At 38.5% G+C, this 14,207-nt stretch overlaps 3 non-coding genes across 3 annotated transcripts; all 3 read left to right on the forward strand.

Annotated features, from left to right (window-relative positions):
* Nucleotides 1–9,500: 9,500 nt before the first annotated feature.
* Nucleotides 9,501–9,601, forward strand: LOC123451559. Its single transcript, XR_006632399.1, has one exon. It is a non-coding gene; the product is annotated as a small nucleolar RNA R64/Z200 family (small nucleolar RNA).
* A 1,896-nt stretch (nt 9,602–11,497) lies between these two features.
* Nucleotides 11,498–11,643, forward strand: LOC123451628. The gene has a single exon (XR_006632457.1). It is a non-coding gene; the product is annotated as a small nucleolar RNA F1/F2/snoR5a (small nucleolar RNA).
* A 317-nt stretch (nt 11,644–11,960) lies between these two features.
* LOC123451544 lies at nt 11,961–12,055 on the forward strand. The gene has a single exon (XR_006632389.1). It is a non-coding gene; the product is annotated as a small nucleolar RNA Z103 (small nucleolar RNA).
* Nucleotides 12,056–14,207: the final 2,152 nt, after the last annotated feature.

Here is a 14,207-nt window from a genome sequence, read left to right on the forward strand (position 1 = left end):
GGCCGCCATCACCTTTGCCGTCCGCCGCGCTCCCAGGCGGACGGCAAAGGGCCCCAAGCAGGCGGCAAAGGGGAGGGGTGTGTGGGGTGGCGTTTCGGCCGTTGGGGGGGGGGCTTTGCCGTCCGCCCTCTCTTTGCCGTCCGCGTAGGGCTTCTTTGCCGTCGGCCAGCGGACGGCAAGGAAGTGGCCGACGGCAAATTAATCTTTTTCCATCTGCCACCTCTTTATCGTCAGCACTGTGACAGCTGACGGCAAAGAATACCTTTGCCATGTGTCAGCTGACGGCAAAGGCCAAGCAGACGGCAAATTTATGAATTCCAGTAGTGATACTCTAGATGCATGCTGGATAGTGGTCGATGGGTGGAGTAATAGTAGTAGATGCAGGAAGGAGTTGGTCTAGTTGCTTCTGGAAGTGATGTCTATATGTGTGATCATTGCAATGAATAAATTTTGCATAACTATGTGCTTTTCTATCAATTTCCCAATAGTAATTTGATTACCCGACATATGCTTTGTAGGAGAGAGAAGCCTCTAGCAAAAACTATGGCCCCCCTAGTCTATTCAAAAATAGATTTACAAAAACTCTAAATACCTCACTGCCTTTTATTATTTATATTTAAATTTTGTATTTAATATATTTAAATTATCTATCTATCACTATTTATCTCTTGCAAGTAACGAGTTCGGGGGGATTGACAACCCTCTTTCCGCGCTGGCTGCAAGTGCGTGCTACTTTGTGTGTAGGAGATGAAGATGGGAAATTGTGTGGTTCTCCTATTGGTTCAATAACCTTGGTTCTCACTGAGGGAAATACTTACCTCTACTGTGTTGCATCATCCCCTCCTCTTTGGGGAAAAACCCAAAACATATCACAAGTATCGGAGAGCGAAGAACAGAAGGAGGAAGAGCAGATTAGCTACCCTTGCCCACCTTCTAATGAGAGTAAATCTTCAACTCATGCATTATTCTATTTCCGTTCGTGCTTACCGAAGGATGATTGCTATGATAATTGCTATGATCCCTTGGATTCGTTTGAAATATCCCTTTCTGATGAACTTGATGCTTGCTGTGGTTGTGGCCATGATGCCAATACGAATTATGCTTATGGAGATGAAGTTTCTATAGTCCCTTATGTTAAGCATGAAATTGTTGCTATTGAATCCACACATGGTAGTCCTATTATATTTTTGAATTCTCGCAACTACACTATATCGGATAAGTTTCTACATGTTCAAGGTTATATTGATGGATTGTGTTTTACCATTATACATGATGATTTTTATGAATATAATATGCATGTGCTTGCTTTTCCTACTTGCAATTATTATGAGAAAGGAATTGAATCTTCACCACTCTATGTTTCCAATATGATAAATTTGCAAGAATCTGTTTTAGTATGCATGGGCCTTTACTTTGTGTGAATGAATTGTTCTTTTATGACAAGCCAATGCAAAGGAAGAGAGTTATACTTCATTTCTACATGATATATATTACTTTGTGCTCACGACTTAATTACAAATCATTGTTAATTATAATTGGCTTTGATATACCTTGGGATCCGGGTGGATCAATTACTTGAGCACTATATGCCTAACTTAATGGCTTTAAACAAAACATTGCTAGGGAGACAACGTCGGAGTCTTAGATAGTCATTTTATTCTATTGTCTACTTTTAAAATAACTACAAACAAAAAAATAATGTGGGCAAATTGAAATTTTTTTCAAAAAGAGAAGCGACTGGAAAGTTATGCATTCGAGAAGTGAGGGCCGACCTTGAACACTTGTGTTCATCCTCATGGAAACAACGTAGAATTTTTCAAGGAAGTTACTCGCAAGAATAATTATCCCCTTGTACAAATCCATTGTATCATAAAAGTAAGGTCCCAAGATTTACCATTAGGAAGTTTAAATTGTTTGTTTGATATGTGATGTGCAAAAACATAAACATTGGCTGTAGTGTTTGATTTTTCCTATTGAAACACAAACTTTTATGAAGATTGTTTATTATGTCTTAAGTTTTTAGAATTTCCCGAGTTATAGAATTATATATGTCATCTGCATCTTTACACACTCTTCTATTTTTTACAAATTAGTGTTATAGTTTCATTGTTTTCTTATGTTTGAATTCTGGTTGTGCCTCATTGAATAGGGAACCATAGAATTTTGATAGCATATACTAGATAATGTTATATTATAATTATACAATAATGTTATGATAGTACTTGATGGGATTTGATGTTATATGTACTAATCTTTCTAATAAGACTTTTGTTATGTTTTGTGTGGATGATGTGTTCCAAGATCAAGGAGGTATCAATATGAGAAGAATAAGGAGAGACAACAGGTCAAGCTTGGGGATGCCCTAGCCACCCCAAGTAAATATTCAAGGAGGCTCAAGCGTCTAAGATTGGGGATGCCCCTGAAGGAATCCCATATTTCTTCCTCAGCAATTATCAATTTGTCTTGGTTTTTGTTTTATTCACATGATATGCGTAAATTCTTGGAGTGTCGTGTTCCTTTTATTTTTATTTTATCAATGCACCATGCTGGTATGTGATAGTCATTGGTTGATTTATAGAATGCTATATGCACTTCATTTATATCTTTTGAGTATGGCTTTATAGAATGTTTCATGGGCTTCCCTTATATCTTTTGAAGTTTGGATGCTCGCGTCTCTACATTGTGAACACCGTTATTTGTAGAATGCTCTTTTTCTTCACTTATATTTCTTAGAGAATGTCCATGTATTTTGTAGAAAGAATTAAACTCTCATGATTCACTTATACATATTTTGAGAGTTAACATGAATTGGTCATTCACATGGTTAGTCATAAAATCCTACATAAAACTTGTAGATCACTAAATATGATATGTTTGATTCCTTGCAATATTTTTGCAACATTAAGATGGTAATATGTGGGGTAATAGTAATGATTGTGGTTTAGTAACAATATTTGGGTTAAGGTTAGTGATTCCCGAAGCATGCACGTATAGTCTCTAGTTACACGATGAAGTTGGAGCATAATTTATCCTTGATTGAAATTGTTTGTGTTGTTATAATCGGGTGTGTGTGATGGTTAACTCCTACCAACCTCCTCCCTAGGGACATGCGAGAAATACTTTTCTTCGAGAAAGATAATAGGCTTTGCACTAAGTATGTGAGTTCTTTATGACTAATGTGAATCCATGGATGTGCACACTCTCACCTTTCCAAAATTGCTAACCTCTTCGGTATCGTGCATTGCCCATTCTGACTTCAAGGACTGGTGCACACTTTGCGGATGCATCCAAACCCTATTATATGATACGCTCTATCAAACATAAGCCACCCTATATATTCCTCAAAACAACCAACATACCTACCTATCATGGCATTTCCATAGCCATTCCGAGATATATTGTCATGCAACTTCCACTGTTCAATCACATGACTTGTGTCTTCATCATCATATTGCTTTGCATGATCATGTAGCTAACATAGTATTTGTGGCATGTTATGCTAGATCATTGCACATCCTAGTACACTGCTAGAGGCATTCATATAGAGTCATCATGTATAGATTTATCATTATATCAAGTTGTAAATAAATAAAAGTGTGATGATCATCCTTATGTGAGGAAAGGATGATGGAGACTATGATTCCCCCATAAGTTGTCATGAGACTCCAGACGAAAAATGAATATGGTGGAGGCCAAATGAGCACAACAAGAAAAGGAAGAAAAAAGAGAAATAAAAAAAAAGAAAAATACAATAAAAAGAAAAGTAAAAAAATTAGGGGAGAAAAAGGGAGAAGGGGCAATGTTACTATCCTGTTACCATACTTGTGCTTCAAAGTAGCACCATGTTCTTCATATAGAGAGTCTCCTAGGTTGTCACTTTCATATATTAGTGGGTAATTTTTATTATAGAACTTGGCTTGTATATTCTGATGACTCCCTTCTTTAGATGCCTGGAGTCTTCATGAGCAAGCAAGTTGGATGCATGCCCACTTAGTTTCATTTGAGATTTCATAGACTTATAGCTCTTAGGTTGCATGGAAATCCCAACTCCTTGCATTGATATTGATTGATGGGCATCTCCATAGCTTGTTGGTGTGCCTAGTTAATGCGATACTTTCTTTCCACTTTGACACCTTTTGATCTCTACCACCATACTGCATCCCATAGATATTTTATATCAATGGTTGAGGCTCATGTATTGAGTGAGGTTGAAAATTGTGAAGCGCGTTAGAAGTACGAGTCAATTGTTTTGTTTGACACCACGGTGCTCATGATGTATACGTTATGCTAGGAAGACTAAGTATGATAGGCTATAATATTTTGTACGGATAGAGTTGTTTAGCATTTTATTTTCAAAGACATGATTATTTTTTATGTTCCTGAGTATTGATGTCTTTATATCAAACGATATTCTATTTCCTTGAATCACTTGTATCTTAATATGCATGCCAAGATTAGATATTTGTTCAAGATTATGTTAGGTATCATTCAAAATAAAAAATTATCTGTTTATCATTTAGCTACTCGAGGACGAGAAGGAATTAAGCTTGGGAGTGTTGATACATCTTTCTCATGCCTATAATTTTTATTTTTCATGCCAATACTCTATGACTTTCATATACTTTTGGCACTATTTTCTATTACTCTTGGGACTAACATATTGATCGATTGCCCAATGTAGGTTTTTGTTTTTTTGCATGTTTGGAAAAAATCCAATGAAGTCCAAAGGCAATAAATTTCAGGATATTTATTTTGGAATATATGTGAATATTGGGAAAAAAAATCAATGTAAGACGATGCCTGAGGTGGTCCCAAGGCAACAGGGCGCATCGTGTTACCTTGGGACTCCCTTGTGAGTTGGTTAGGGAACTTCTTTCGCTGCAAGAAAGATAATTTCATGAAAAAATCCCCTATAAATTTCAGCCCAATCGGTGTTAAGGATCTTCGGATATTTAAGAAACGGTGAAAAGCCACAAAACAGGATGACAAAATAGAAGAGAAACAGAGAGAGAGAGAGAGAGAGAGAGAGGGAGAGAGAGAGATCCATGCTCGGATCAGCTGTTGCCTTCTGGGAACCATGGTAGACATGGACCAAAGAGGAAACTCTCCTTCCATATAGGGGGGACCAAGGAAGAAGAACAAGTAAGGGGGATCTCTCTCCCTCTCTCCCAGTGGCGCGGGAACGCCGCCGGGGCAACCATCATGATGGCAATCTACACCAACAACTTCACTGACCACTACAAGAAATATGCTCATACATGATGTTTTTTAAGACATCGTTGATGAATTCGTCACAAATCTGTGACGATTTCATCCGAGATCATCGTAAACCGTTTGAGGGGATCAAATCTACATATAAATTACGACGATGTGAGTCAAAAACGTCGTAACCGCATAAGATGAGATCGTCATAACTGTTACGACAATTATAAAAATGTCGTAATACGTTCTAACTATGTTGACATGTCACTCGTGGGTCCATTCTATCCCACCTCATCCTAGTTTGTGAAGCAACCTACTATTCTGTCATTCCAAAAATTCTAGAAAAAATCTCATAAATAATTTGGACCATATATTTCCAAAATATATGAAAACCCTCCCTTCCATAGTTCAAAAATAATTCAAAAATATTCATTTTCCTATTCTGTTCAAAATAGCACTTTGTGAAGGAAGTGCTATTTCTATTTCTTTGATTACCCTCATATTGTTTGAGCACTCTTTCCTATCCAAATAATTGCCTCATGAAAACTTTGGTAACGATTTTCCTAGTAAATCTTTCTCAGCAAATTTCCAAAGTTTGTGTTCAACTAACAGCTTTGTGAAGGAAGTACTAGATAGGAATTTCCTGATGAGTTGAATTTTTTCCACATCATCTATGTGCCCAAAACGTAGCTCTCCATAAAATTTTAGCCACATCTAACAATACATGTGAGCTCATCATCCAATCTTTGTTTTTGGTAATAATATCATTTTGTGAAGCAACTATCTTTTATATTGCTTTATAGTTGATGAAAATATACCACGGGATGACACTGACCATATAACCTCACTCCACCAAATTTTAGCTTATTTAATTCAGCCACTTTCTCTCAATATTTTTCCCAATATTCTGTTCAGTAGAGAGCATTGTGAAGGAAGTACAATTTTTATTTATCCAAATTTTATGAAATTTTTACAGTACCTTAATGTGCCCAAATTATCATCCTCCTCCAAATTTAAGCTCAATGCAATCATCTATGTGAGCCCAGTTTCAATTACCATTTTCTGTCCAGATTGGCACATTGTGAAGGAAGTGTCACTTTTCCATGTCCAAATGGTATAATTTTTATACAGTGCCTTCATATGCCCAAATTAACATCATACACCAAATTTCAGCTCAATCCATTCATTCATTTGATCCTAGCTTCAACATCCATATTTCTGCACAATGTGTTACCTTGCAAAGCAAGTGCCACCTAGATTCATCCATTTGAGATAAAAATTTGCCAAGAGAGTCTCCTTAGTATATGATCATCCTCACCCAAAATTTAGGACCATTGTCTATGTGAATTACCCGCACCGCTAATCAAACACTTGGCTGCTAATTCATGTTTGTGCTTAGTTCAGTCTCCTCGTGAGATTCTTCTATTGTATCATTATTGCTAACACCTATCGAGGGATTTTCCAACCCACCAGACATGCCTATTCCACCTAGAACGCGTGGCAATGCAACGGTCAGGCGGTGACCATGCGATTGGCATGCAAGTTCACGCGCTCTGGAGTTGGGGCCCTCGACCACCATCCAAACCTCGACGTCAAGGCACCACCCCATGTATTTCTGATTAAATAGATACTTATATACCTATAAATGATTTTTGGGAAAAATAAAGAGCAAACTATAATGTAGCTGCAGTTCAAATTTAACCCGCTTCCAATTGAATCGACATAAATTTGTCTTTTTCACGAGAGGTGGATAAAATCTTTTAACACCCAACCATTTTGTCAATTGTACATTAAATATGGACTAGTATTTTATAAAAATGATTTGATACAATTTTCAAACAAATATATGGTAGATCCTTCACAAAAAAACTCAGTTTGGTCACTTGAAAAATGGAAAATGAATTTTTCATACAAGGAAAATGAAAACTTCCTTAATCAACATTGTTTTCCATTCCAATATGCACCCTTGTGCATAATATTATATCATTTCAACAAACTATGTCATGAATGTGGCCATAAGATTGATCATTTGGCTTGAAAGCCATGAATCTTCACACATGATAGCCCATTTCTATGAACACTTATTTAAAATAATTGTCGTATTACTAGTTTATTATTTTTCCTGGTAACTTTGTCACATATAATGACACAATGAAATGGTTTTCATTTTTTGAATTTGTTTTGAATTTTTCATGGTCATTTCAAAACACGGTCAAAACTACAGGTATGACCGTTCATACCTAGTGGTTGAATATTGGAAATGTTTTGATGTTTCTATGATTAAATAGATACTTTTGTACCTATAGGAAAAATATAGAGCAAACTATAATGTACCTGCAGTTCAAATTTGACCTGCTTTTAGCTAATTCAACGAAAATTTGTCTTTTTTACGAGAGGTCGATAAAAGTCTTTAACACCCAACCATTTGGTCAATTGTACATTAAATATGTCCTAGTATGCTAGAAAAAAGATTTGGTCCAATTTTGCTACAAATATATGGTAGGCCATTCACAAAAAAACTCATTTTGGGCACTTGAAAAATGAAAAATGAATTTTTCATACAAGGAAAATGAATACATCCTCAATCAACATTGTTTGCCATTCCAATATGCACCCTTGTGCATAATATTAGATCTTTTTAACAAACTATGCCATGAATGTGGCCATAAGATTGATCATTTGGCTTGAAAGCCATGAATCTTCACACATGATAGCTCATTTTTGAGAATACTTTTTAAAAATAATTGTCGTATTACAAGTTTGTTATTTCAAGGGTCGCCTATTTGTCCCAAATAAGAAGGAAAATCTCAGGATGACCGGAAAGGTGAAGAAAGAAGCTCACGACACACCATTGTATATTCACCTGGAAAGGTGATGGAAATGGGACCATGTTAAAATGGACTTTGTCAATGGTTTTCCCAAATATCAGAGAGGTAATGATGCCGGATATTATCCAACTTGCAGAAGATCAAGTCCGCATTATTCATGAGAATCTGAAGGTTGTTCAGAACAATTTGAATTTGAGATTTAAAAATAAAACAAAGCGGGAATAATTATCGAATGCGAAGATTAAGATATCAGGGGTGATATGAAAATTCCCTAATAGATTATAATTATAAATCAAACATTTTCAAATTGGTTAAAATTCTATATATTTAAAACAGAAATAATAAAATAAATAATAATAATGATAACTAATAAAATAATAATAGAAAAAAGTATTTTAAAAAAAAGACCCCCCCGGACCAACTGGGCCAAGTGGCCGAGCTGGCCATCAACCCTTGCCGACCCGTTCACCCTCCCCACTCCCCTAGCCGCCGCCACCCATCCCACACAACGCACCCGCTCGCCCTACCTACCCCTCGGCCTCTCCCTCCACCAGATCGACCCCCCCTCGTTCCCTCTCTCCCACCGACCCCCAGCCCCACGCGGTCCCTCCTCTCGCCTCTCACCCACCCACCTAACGCCCCGCCTCCCTCCGATCCGATCTGCGTGACGGACCCGCTGCGGCTGGGCTACATGGTGGACTTCCCGGACTTCGAGGCGCACCCGGTGGACGTCCCGGACGCGGTGGAGATGCCCCCGCACGCGGACGCGGGCGAGCGGCTGCGCGACGCGGATATCGGTTCCGCGGCGAGGTGCAGGGCCCTCAGAGCGTCGCCTTCGACCCGCGTAGCCGCGGGCCGTACACGGGCGTCGCCGACGGCCGGCTCCTCGTCTGGGACGGCGCGCGCTGGTCCTACTTCGTGGATGCCTCGCCGCCACCTCCCCAGATCGCAGCCGACGACCTCCTCTCCTATCCCCACCACACCGGCGACATCTTCTGCTCCAGCCCCACAATCGACATCCCGCCTCCCCTTCTCCTTCTCTACCGGCTGCTTAGAGGGCTCGTGGACCCCGGCTTCGGCTAGCGCCGGAACAAGACCCACACGCTCTGCTTTAGCTACGGCCGCCGCAGCTTCCACCTCCAGAAGAGCACCTGCTCCTCGTGCGGCTACCCCGCCGCCCGCATCCGCAAGTGTAAGCTCCCCCACTCCTCCTCCCTCCCACGTCCTCCGTTCTATATCTCCATGTGTGTTACTGATATGTGCCACGTTCTTGATGTTACCACGGGCTTATTAGGATGCGATCGGCGTCTCGTCGTGGTTGTGAGAATTGAGACGTTAGCAGTTGATTCAGTCATCTGGGTTCATAATATATCTGCATGCTCTGTTTGGATGATGGTGGTTGGATGCCTGTGGTAGCGAGATTATGGGTTCTATGTGATTTCTTTTCTCAATGTTGTTTCTACGGTTTGCAAAATGCCGTGATGAATAATGAAATCTACAACACATGTCAAACTTCGGAGGTGCCATTTATTTGGCATTGATGATATGATGTTTCATATCCTGAGCTTTTACTGTACTTTGACACATACACTTGCATCTTTTGCCGACGAGCAGATCATGAAATAGAGTTCTTCTTCGTAATGCTAAGTTTCTGTATACTAAAAGTTGTTGGTAACTGCTGGACCCTCTAATTTTTGTGAAAAAGGAACCAAGCCTTGCAATTTTTGTGATTGCAGTCATGCGCCATATGTATGGATAAACCAAAGGATCTTGCGTTTGGATGTGGACATGCGGTGCATAAAATATCCCCTTGCTTTCCTCTAAACATTTATTCATAATTCTTGTTGTATATACAAATTGCTAACACGTTTAATTCAGACTTGCTATGACTGCGGTAAAAAAATTGGTGCACTGCCCTATGTGCCAGCAGCACATAACCACCAGGATCAGGTTGTACTGATTGAAAGCCGACCACCTGATGCTTTTGAAGCATGTGGTGTGCCAATACGGAAGGAGCTCGGTGGAAAATATTCAGAATTTCGCACAAATTTTACTTGTTGTCCATAAATTTTTGCGTCCTTAATGTGATTGGGGTGTCTTCGATTAGCCAGTGTTTTAAGGCCGTGTTGGAATGCAGCGTTTATTCTCCATTTCCCGCAAGGGAAATGTGGATTGAACCGTTTGAGTAAAATTTCTATGTTCCTGAAGGGCTCTTAATTACTGCAGTGAAGAATGTTCTGTGGAAAATAATGTACATATTGATTTCCTTTCTTTCTCTTGTAAATAAAATGAACAGTCGAGAAAATTCAGGATGTACCAATTAGGAAGACATTTGCATTGTATATTAATTAAAACCTTTTATAATTGCTGAATATTCAGTTTTGTATCCATTGGGCTCGCCGGGTTTCAGCACCGACCGGCTGCCGCCCAACACCACCACCAACCGCGGCGCCACCGACCCATCCTCCTACTCGGACAACGATGGCGAGGCGGAGGTCGTCCCCAATGTGCACCCCAAGGAAGACAACGGGGAAGACCTCTTCAACGGCGACTACCTCAAGTAAGCGGGACACGTCCCAACTAGAGATTTTCCGGATCTGCTGTTACCTGGGACAACGTTTAGATAGATGTTTCTAGTAGTTGACAAGTTTAGCCCGTTGGTTCTGCTAATAAATTGGTTAGTCAACGACTTCGGGGGTTCTAGATTCTAGGAATTCTGGCGTAGATTTACTTCATAAATAGGCAGATTTGTGCCACTCGGATACAAGTGAATTTACAACACTTCACCGGATTTTGCCTTTTGTGTTACCATGAATGTTTTGTTAGTCGTGGACTTTCTAATGTAGAAATGTCTGCCAACTTGCTTCCCCTAACTGAATATGAATATTAAAACATGTTGTTTGTGCTTGGTATTTTGTTGGGTATATTTCAGTTTACCAAATTCAGTACCTGATATGTCCTGTTCCTTTTGATGAATTAGTTGTCTGAAAAGGATTTGTTGATCAATTTTCTGCTATCCAGATGAATAGTATTGTTCAGTCACCTACACAAATTAACTGTTCCTTTCTGTTGTCCTGCAGTTTTGCTAATGTGTTTTTTACTTTCTGGATTGGCTAGTGTTTTGGAAACTGTGACTGTTCAGTAATGTGTTTTTTACTTTCTGGATTGGCTAGTCCTCACGCTAAATTCGGGTTTATTTTTTGTCTTAGAAGCACCTCATGTGTTTGTGTAGTTGTACAGTCTAGTGTTGTCAGCTCTTTACTTATGTCTTATTGGTAGAGTAGGGCATTTTTACTTATTTGCATGTAATCGAAATCAATAAAGAATGTCGATATTTTTGCTTAACTCTATTTGCCTTCTTTGGATTAAGATTATAGCACGAACCATTCTTTGAGATGGTTTTTGCATTCAACTTGTCCATACATATCTTAGCACCGAACTGAATTTTGTTTGGACAGTGGTATTTGGGATTCCATGAGGTATCTGATGCTTGGTCCTCTTTCATGGCCTTGTTTCTCGTTAGATTGGCATACATCGAGAAGGAAACGGGTTTTTGCGACACTGGCTGCTCTCATACAAGGAGCTTCCTGTTACTATACCCCCGTTTACACATATCAACTATATTGTTCTTTCTGCAGCTGGTTTCTATGGTCGATTCATCAGTGATGATCAACACTTATTAGGTGTCTCATCATACAGTATATTATTAAACTATGCATATTCGGTATCTGAAGTCATGTTTTTGTATCTCTACTTATTCTGAATGTCTAGTAAGCAGCACAATCTGTCATGGATGTTGTATAGTTGTCTTTTCTTAAATAAATAAAACTCCTACACCATTTTTTGTTTGCTTTGAGAAGTGATGATATCATATCCATACCACGTTTCTGCACTTACTGTGATGATCAATTGCTTTTTTCCTTGGATTATATGGACCTAAGGATACTTTCCCCAAATTATCGTCTATGACTATACAATGCGCAAATGTAATCCCATCAGGATTCCAAGCCAGAAATCTGACCCATATTTTATGTTTTACTATTGTCTTCTGGTTAATATTTTGAGTGCTAGTCAGGTTTCCTTTCTCCAATCTGGCTAAAGAATTACCCAGTTGACACCAGAAATCAACTCAGCATCAAGCTCTATCTAAATCAATAATGCTCTTGGTAGTCCCTTTTTCATATTTTCATTTGATTCGATCTAAAACTTCTGAAGGTAATAAATTAGAGTCTCTGGTGCACTTATTGATAGCGTAATTTAGTGATGTATGTTGCCGAAAGGATTTTTGGGCTAATATTCTTACACCATGGTTTGCACTTGGTTATCACAGTAATGTGGAGTAGCTTGTTTTGTATTATCTTACATGTTTGCTAATTATTGTGTCATTGACTCCTGCTTGTGTCAGTGCTTAAATTCCTCCAGTAAAGCGAAAGTACCATAAAGATATTGAGTTTGCTTGTGTGCATTTCCTTTGTCCAAAATTTCCTGGAACAATCTTAGGTAGTTTGAAATTTAATTTTTAGTTTCTGTGACCTGTTTAGGTTGGACTAATTATACTCTAGAATTTATATCTCAGGATTTTTAACATCATCTTCAGGATGAAAACAAATCTTTTTTATTTCTAATATTTTTTATATTTGTTTCCTTCTAATATTTTTTATATTTTATCGAGCATGCCTCATAGGAGAGTGGAATGAAGTCCACTGTACTGTTGGGACAGTAGCAGATGTGCCATTGTTCTATTGTGCAATTTTGTTCGTTCTTGCTATATTCCTGTGTAAGGAAATGTATTCACGAGATGATTTATTGTGATATGTAAACCTGGGATATGTATTTTGTGATGTTATATGATGGATGATTTTAATTCGACTTGGAGTTTTCTTGATTTGAATATGAAATAGTATTGAATTTAATACTGGATAAATAATTGGGTTGAAAAGGCCCAACAAATAGAAATGAATCCAAATTCTGGAACAAAAAGTTGCTGAATTCAAAAATGAAAAATGGCCAAAATTGAAACTGGACCAAATGTATTTGGGCTCTAAAAGGCTAGGGCCCAAATTATGATGATATAAAAAAATTCGAAAAAATACTAGAAGTGGGTGTAAATAGGCTAAGGCCCAAAAAGAAGCCCAATAAGAAAAAGCCCAAAAAATTAAAACCAGCCCATGTGATCAATTGAAATGGGTTGGGTTGATTTCAACCATGATGTTTTGATTTCGTCGTAATTTTGCCACGTAGGACTGCCACGTAGGACTGGGTTTGATTGCCAACGACGATTTAGGATCGTTGTAAAGGTTACGACAATATAGGAATCGTCGTAAAAGTTACGACGATTTTGATAAAAACGTCGCTGCTGTTCATTTCTGACGCTCCGTTTTCGACGCTTGGTTTTTCGTCGTGAGATCGTCGTAAATTGAAAACCGTGACGATGTAGCGACGAAAAAATAGCATCGTGTATTAGCATATTCCTTGTAGTGGACATTGCTACCAACTCTCCCCCTCAATGCAATGGTGTAACTCCTCTTTTCCCCGTGGTACTCTCTACTTAAACATGGTTCTTAATGCTATATATTATTACCCAATGATGTGTGGCTATCCTATGATGTTAGAGTAGATTTCTTTTGTATTGTGGGTTGATTGATGATCATGATTCGTTTGAGTTGTATGTTTTATTTTGGTGCTGTCCTACAATGCCTTCCATGTCATGCAAGCATGTTGGATTACCGCTGTAGTGTGTTGCAATACATTGGTAATTTACTTATAGTGGGTTGCATGAGTGACGGAAAACACAAATCCCAGTAAGGGGGTTGTTGCGTATGGCAATAAAGAGGACTTGTTACTTAATTCTATGGTTGGGATTTACCTTGATGATCTTTCGTAGTTTTGGATGCATGCTAGACTTCCAATCATAAGTGCATATGAACCCAGTACGGAAATTATGTAAGCTGATGCCTCTCCTCATATAAAACTGCAATAATGATTACCGGTGTAGTTATGAATTTCCTAGGGACAAATCTTTCACTTGTGTTACAAAAATCTATCTACTAACCAACTAACTTAATTAATATTTATCTAAAAAGAACCTCACTCTTATTTACTTGTTCTTTATTTTCTTGCAAAACTATCTATTACACGTACTATGTACTTCTAGTTTCTTCCTGCAAACTAGTTTAT

This window comes from Hordeum vulgare, chromosome 4H, assembly GCF_904849725.1.
Source record: "Hordeum vulgare subsp. vulgare chromosome 4H, MorexV3_pseudomolecules_assembly, whole genome shotgun sequence".
Taxonomy (NCBI): Eukaryota; Viridiplantae; Streptophyta; class Magnoliopsida; order Poales; family Poaceae; genus Hordeum; species Hordeum vulgare.